The sequence below is a fragment of the Nematostella vectensis genome, chromosome 7 (assembly GCF_932526225.1).
Source record: "Nematostella vectensis chromosome 7, jaNemVect1.1, whole genome shotgun sequence".
NCBI classification, from domain to species: Eukaryota; Metazoa; Cnidaria; class Anthozoa; order Actiniaria; family Edwardsiidae; genus Nematostella; species Nematostella vectensis.
Genome location: NC_064040.1, coordinates 17,275,163 through 17,283,464, shown reverse-complemented (window position 1 = coordinate 17,283,464; position 8,302 = coordinate 17,275,163).

The following is an 8,302-nucleotide window of genomic DNA, read 5'->3' as shown; positions in this document are numbered from 1 at the left end:
AAAGAGCATGATAAAAATGTATCTTATCAATATAAGATTACTAAGTGTATGGAAAATCATAGACATTCTCTGTTATGTTCAAAACAAGCTCGTCATAAAGTTAGAGACAGAGAACCATCTAGAATATCCATGAAAAAGTGTTTAAATTGCTTAAGTGTAGAAAGTTGAGGTAAAGGCACAAGAATTTGCTGAAAAAGGGCACACCTATTTCGTCTGTTTTATACAGTATTGCTTCAAATTATAACTATTGGAAATTGAAATATATTAATAAGAATGATAGTTTCTATAGTTCCTATTTTAGAGTACCCCATAAAATGTAATTGACATATAATGAACGGAAACAAGCTCTTTTATTGTCTGGGGACATTGAATTGAATCCTGGTCCTGTAACTGATAATAATAATATACATGTAGAAGATATTTGTCTTTATGGCAACCCTGACTTTACATTGAGATAGCGAATGCTTAGAAATGGTTTAACACCACTAGATGTTGGTGGTGGAGGTGAATGTTTTTTTAAAATCAGTATCACATCAGCTATATGGTAATTCAAATAGGCATGCAGAAATTAGAGCATTAGGAGTGAGGTTTTTGAAAGATAATCCTGAACGAAAGTATCATAGGCACATCTTGGTCAGAGTATTTAACTAATATGTCTCTACAAGGAACATGGGCCAATCATGTTATAATTCTGATGCAATGAATTTAAAGATTCATATAATCACATTCAAATTTTAGAGAATTTACATAAGTTGAACCAGCAAATGCAGCAAGTAATACTGCAACAATACACATAGGACATATAGGTCAAATGCACTCTGTTTCAGCATGTTCTATTGTGAACAGCAGCAAAGTTCAAACAATATTGACATTGAAGAAGCAGTTTCAAATGATTCAGAACAGGACAAAGTGCAGGTAGAAACAAAAATTCTGATTCAAACAATAGCTGTAAAACACGAAAACGCGAAAGAGCTGCTTATATGAGACAATACAGGCAAAATAATAATTCACCAGATAAAAAATTGAAGAAAAATGAAAACCAAAGAAAATATAGAGAAATGACTGCATCACCAGAAAAAAAAATTAAAGAATAATGATTACCACAGAAAATATAGAGAAATGACTGCATCACCAGAAAAAAGATTAAAGCATAATGATTACCACAGAAAATATAGAGAAATGACTGCATCACCAGAAAAAAAAATTAAAGAATGATGATTACCACAGATAATATAGAGAAATGACTGCATCACCAGAAAAAAATTAAAGCATAATGATTACCACAGAAAATATAGAGAAAGCACACGAAGTAACATGTCTATTGAATCTGCAATGAAACAGTTCCATGAAATAGTAAGCAATGGCCCTCTATATGTATGTACATGTTGTGATCAACTATGGTATAAACATAGGGTCAGTAGTACTAATAAGCTGAGACAAACAAATCCTGATATTGTGAAATATCTATTAAATAAGATAAGTGTTGGTAACAAAGAATGGGTTTGTAGAACATGCTCTTATTATTTGACCAAAACTAAGGTCCCACCATGTGCTGTAGTGAATAGTATGGCATTTCCAGACAAACCAGATTTCTTTGATCTGAATGAACTAGAATGTAGATTACTAGCACCTAGAATTGCTTTTCAAAAATTAATGCAAGCGCCTAGGGGAAGACAGCTTAAGATACATGGCAATATTGTTAATGTACCTGCTGATGTGACTCATACAGTTAGTATATTACCACGATTACAAAACCAAACCGCTACAATTAAAGTTAATTTAAAGCGAATGTTGAAATATAAGAGCTCCGCGTTGTCTCTTAATGTAAGACCATATAAAGTACTTTAAGCAGCGAATTGGCTTATGACACATAGTAGTTTATATAGAGATGAAGGTATAGTATTGAATAATGACCGGATCAATCAATACAACAAATCTGTCAATGATGAAATTAATGACAGCTTGCAGTCAGACACAATAGATGAAACTGATGACAATAATATTGGTTCAGAAGAGCTAGACCAAAATAAAAAACATGAAGATGAGGCAGAAACTGGTGTTACTGATACTATGTTTACAACAACTGACTTTTTGGAAGATGATGAAAGGCAAAACATATTGAATATTGCTCCAGGCGAAGGGAATAGACCATTAAGTGTTTTTAGAGACAAATATTGTGAAGAGTTAGCATATCCTGGAATATTCCTTGGACAACCACGAATTGACAATAAACAAAGATTAGTCAATATTAACTAAGGCTATATATGTAAATCAGAGTTGAGACGATCTGACAGACGAGCTGCAATGTGCATTGAAAATATTTTTTACAAAACAAAAAAGTTGCAAATGAAAATCCTATTAGGTAAATCATATATAGCTCTGAGAAAGTGTAAGGGTAACAACAAAACTATTACTGCTGAACAACTTAAACAGCAAGGATCAGTAGACAGATTAATTCGTCATGATGATGGATACAAATTTTTGAATGCATTGAGAGGTTCACCTCCATACTTTGAAAAGGCTAAAAAAGATCTGTTTGCAATGATTAGGCAATTAGGTCCTGCTACACTGTTTTGTAGTTTCTCATCAGCTGAAACACAATGGATGCGATTACTTAGAATACTTGGTCAGCTTGTAGACAATAAGGAATACACTGATGAACAAATCAACAATTTTTACTGGGATGACTGGTGTCGCTTAATTCAGAGTGACCCTGTGACATGTGCAAGACACTTTGATTATCAAGTTAATTTTTGACAAACTTCTTGTTCAGTTCTGCTGAACCTTGAGGTAAAATATCTGACTGGTTTTACCATGTAGAATATCAGCAAAGAGGATCTCCTCATATACATATGCTGATGTGGCTTGGGGATGCACCACAATTTCAAATAGATAGTGATGAAGATATCATGTCATTTATTGATAAGATAATCACTTGCCAAAAGCCAGTAGACAATGCTGATTTACTAGACTTGGTTAATACACAGGTCCATAGACATTCACATACATGTCGTAAAAATACAAGTAGCAAATGCAGATTCAACTATCCACAGCCGCCAATGAAGCAGACTATGGTAATATATCCTCTAGAAGAGGATATATCAGAAATAAAGTTCCAGGTTTTAGAGACCTACTTTTCAGATCACAAGCCCATTTGTGCCTTAGTTAACTGCTTTAATTAAATTTATATTGATATCATGCTTATGTTTGTCTAAATGAATACCATATTTTTTTTTTATCTGATGCTCAACAACATTTTTGGGGATTATACATTTGGGTCATTGTATTATGAAATTGTAAGACCAATTTTGTCTACTCAGCAATCAGTTTTATATGCAATAATTCAAATCAAAACTAGTAATTTATTATCCGGCTGTGATTGTACGCGCGCTCTGATTGGCTAAAACCCGGGCGAGATTTCCCGTACAGACCTAGAGGTCCGTCTGAATCCGTACGGACCGGCAAATTTTTCTGTTTTGGAAAATAAAAAATCACGCGATTTCATTTGAAAAAAGCAACTCAACAAACAAACTACAAAGTCCCCAAAGCTAGAAGACAGTCCCCAAAGCTAGAAGAATGAATTCAGACTCAGAACATTCGGAAAGCGATTTTTATTACCCTGAAGATGAAAACATGGTGCAACAAGCCAACAACAATTTCAATGACAACAAGAAAAGCCTTTGGGAAAAGAAAATCAACTCGCCTCAAGCCAAGAGGAAATTGACAAATTTCTTCTTAACCAGAAGGCCAGAAGTACTGTGCGAAAGACCACGTCAGACATGAACATTTTAGGAAAATATATGAGCAAGGTCGGCAAAGAAAACATAAAGATTGAAAACTTACGTCCCATTTTTCCTAGCAGTCAATCACAGGCGCTCGCCAGGCGACGGAATCTGGTACAAACAAACTCCTCTCGGCAAAAACGAGATTGGAAAGTTACTCTCACTTGCAGCTAAGAAAGCGTCAATTCAGCAAGGTGTAGGGTCAAAAATATCGAACCTTATGTGAGGAAAACAGGAATTTCAAGGCTTCTGGATGCTGGAGTCCCGGAAAACTTTGTCGCACAGTTGAGCGGGCACAAATCAACCGAGAGCTTGAAATCGTACAAAACGGCGGGCGAGAAGCATCAACAAGAAATGTCATTCACTTTGAGTAGATCAGCCGTAGAACGACCAAGCGCCACTACCAAGTAATTCCGACAAGTCAAAGTCAGTTGCCTGTTCCTGGCTTTCTTCAACAAAACACAGCTTCAACCTCCACGGCGAATGCAGAAGTATCAGCGATTTTTACAGGAATTCGTGATGTCTCTGGATGCACTTTCAACATCTTCAACGCCCCAGTATATAACCAGAACAATCCAATGAAACGTCGCAGAATGATCATTGAGGGCGATGACGAGGATTAAGACATTTTCTAAAGAATGTTGTCCTTGTAGTCAAACACGTGCGAAAAAGCACGATTCGTAAGTTTTCCGAACTCTTGAGAGATTGAGCTATGAAGTTTCTTGCTTACTTTGTGAAAAGTTTCTTGCTTTCTTTGTGAAATCCAAACATTGTAAGGGTATTTGAAAGAAGTATATGCGCATTCTAGAGGCAAGAGAAGTTGAGAATGTTTTTTCAATAAAATCGAGCAGTTTTCTATGCATCGTTTGTGATGTTTAGATCAATCTCAGCGGGGAATTCCTCGGCCCTAAACTAAATGCGCGCGCTGGTTCAGAGCACTTCCGCCGTAAACCAGAAAGTACTTTTTAAACGCACCTTTCTCTCCTTTTTATGCAAAAAGCCAGATAATAAAAAATTTATTAACCTCGTTAGCTCGGTCTGTACGGGAAATCTCAGACCTCAGTCTTTTCTGCACGGCCCTCGGCCTGCGGCCTCGAGCCGTACATTCAAGACCTCGGTCTGAGATTTCCCGTACAGACCTCGCGCTCGGTTAATAAGTCTTTAATATATTTTTTTATTTTTAAGTATTTCTTTATTTCTTTATAATTGCCTTTTTACCATTTCATTTTTTAACTTATCATCTAATTCTAATTTATAACTTTTTTATACTTTGTCAGATTTTGCTCTCTATCAAGATTTTCAGCATGTCGAGAAATAATCTAGGTAAATATTTAAAATACCATTTTCATTGTTTATACGCTCATGATTTTTAACTATTTCATATTCAAAAATATGCTTCATCAAGAAATACACCAAAACACAAAAATTCTGCTCCCTGATATAATTATATATTGGACATATATATAGATAGAATCAAAAAGCCCAAACTGTCGCGATCTCGTACCAGAACAATGAATACAATACCCCAAAAACTGGAAATCGACTCTGCCAAATTTTCGTCTTTAATAAGACTTCTTCAGGGCAGACTCAAGAAGAAGTCTTATTAAAGACAAAAATTTGGCAGAGTCGATTTCCAGTTTTTGGTGTATTGGACACACATATATATATATATATATAAAATGATGGTTGAAGGCTTTCATAGAAAGTGCTCAATACTCGAAAGTAGAGCGGTGTATAGTGTTGGTTTGAGAAAAATACAAACTACATAGGTTTCCCTAGGGAAACCTACATATTTATGTAACTCGCTATTGTTCCTCTTGCCGCCTTAGCTAAAACCATCAGTCTATTATTATGTAAATTTCAATGTTAATAGTATATATACGATGGTAGGAATATTCTCATTAAATCCCCTGATGAGTGGGCAACCACGAAACAGACCTGTAGGGAAACCTATGTAGTTTGTATTTTTCTCAAACCAACACTATACACCGCTCTACTTTCGAGTATTGAGCACTTTCTATGAAAGCCTTCAACCATCATATATATATATATATATATATATACATATATCCTTGTTATATATAGCCTTTGTTTTACCGTCCCACGGGAGAGAATACAAAGGATATACATATATTATTAGGGAGCAGAATTTTTGTGTTTTGGTGTATATTACATTCGTATATTCTAATATTATATTCAATTTGTTCTGTTTAGATACATCTATTGAAGGATATGTACACCTGTTGAGTGATGTACAACCTGCCTCAAACTCGAAATTAAGCTATTTTTACTTCAAGATTCAAGTCTCTGATTCCGAAGCAGCACGTGCTATCTGCTATTCTCCAAAAAAAGAGTCAATCTACAGCAAGCTTACATCAACAAATCTCCTATCAAGATCACTGGAGTAAGGAAGGCCACTAAGAGATATCATAGTGGAGGTCCTGATGAATTTACCATCTCTAAGGAAGCCAAAATTGCACTTCTTCATTACCATTTGAATACAATGATGAAATGAACAACAGACTCTGCACAATAGAAGAAGCACTGTCAAAAGATGTGTATCAGAAAGTTGACATCAAAGGCAAAGTATATCAAAAAGATAATGTGAAAGAAAAGGTTCTAATAAGAAAAATGCCAAAATATAAAGTTGATGCATATTTTGAAGACCAAACAGAAAACATTAACATAGTTCTTTGGGAAGATGCCATAAACAAAGTAAATGTTGGCAAAACATACCACTTCAAAAACTTGAGGGTGCGCATTTTTGACGATGCAAAGTTCCTCAACACTAATGAGTTTACCATCATTGAGCTAATTGAGGATATGCCCGGCGTCAATTTTAACACTCCCAAAATACAGGACAAAATTCTTTCTGGTAGAATTATTAGTGCATTGATCAAGCGCTGATCTTCCTGCATTGTCTGCAATGAGTCATTAAAAGACATCAATGAAGAAGTTGAAATCACTTGAAACAAATGTGGAATGACTACTTTGGTATCGGAATGTGATACTAAGGTAGTTGCACAACTTGTTGTTAAAACAGAAGATGCAAAGATTCTCAAGTTTACAACATTTAATGATGGCCTGGGATTTGAATCACTCTAATGATTCATTAAATGAAATTGATATTGCCAACTTAAGGAAGAAACTCTTTGATTCAGGACTCATGAAAATGATAGTAGATAAGGCAAATCAGGTAATTGCACAATGTTTTCCTCATGATGCTTAACTTGTTTTAAAGCACAGGCTAACCACCCTCTGAGGTAACTTTTCTTGGTGGGCTTCCTGTGGTGATCGTTGAGTTCAAACTAATGTTTTTAAGTTTATGTTAACTTATGTATAAAGTTTATGTTCAAATTATATTTATTTATTCAAATTATATATGTTCAAATATCACTTTGCTACTAAAGCTATAATTTATTTTTTTACTAAATATTTATCACAAATAAAGTTTGATAGTTAATGCAACGTTCCATCGTGGTTTTGGGGGTTTTGAGCTTGTTTTAGAGAGTTTTGGGCCGTTGGAATTCGATGATCGATTTTTTAATTGTCATTAATACTATATTTAGCATTAGTGTGAAACACCTTAATTTAAAAAAACAATGACTGTCAGAAGACTTTTTCTATGCATGAGTATATTAGTCAGCCCATAAAACTGGTGCCACCATTTTGCGAACTTATAAAGGAGACTTCAAATTATAGCCTCTGTATCTTATTTTCTATTTTCAATCTCTGTTCCTATTACACCTCTTTAGCCTGAGTCACATGCAGTCCTCGACTGCCTATTTTTTTACCATTATTATGCCTTTAAAAAACCCTTAAAATTTAATAGGATTTTAATGGTTAGGCAAGGTCTCCTGTGCTACCATGAAAACTACGTTAAAAATAAGTAATGGTCATGCCATTAAAATGAGGTTGAACTGCCATTATTATCGATTCCCCCCCCCATTATTTCTTGCATTTGCACGTACTTTTAAGGTGTTTTTAAACTGTTTTTAATAGCCAATTTTATTTTTGAAACCATTAAATACCTCTTACTGGTACCCATTAAAATACTGTTACAATGCCATTAATTTTTATTTAAAATACCATTAAAAAATAACGTCATTTTAATGGAATTTAAGTTCAGTGGGAGATAAAAAGTATCTGATGCTGAACTTATCTCATTATGCACCACGATCTAGATCAAAATACCTAGACAGAGTAAAATTAATAAAATTCAAGAAACGGATGTGTTTTTTAAAACACTACTTAAAAGTAGTGTTATTGATTGTCCCTAGAGAAAAGAAAGAGCATGAGCGTAAAGTGCTATCTAAATGCTATCTAAGACAGTACCAGGTCACTGTTTTTGAGGCACGACAAAGTGTCTGGAAAAACGCGAGGTTGGAGTTAGGAAACAACGGGAAGGACTTAAATATCGAGGACCTGTCCGTCCCAATTCACCACATGTCCGCAAAGACGCTAAACTTCCGGCTTAGTAAATTCATTTGCAAAGTTGCGAAGCAAAGTGGTGAGTAGTT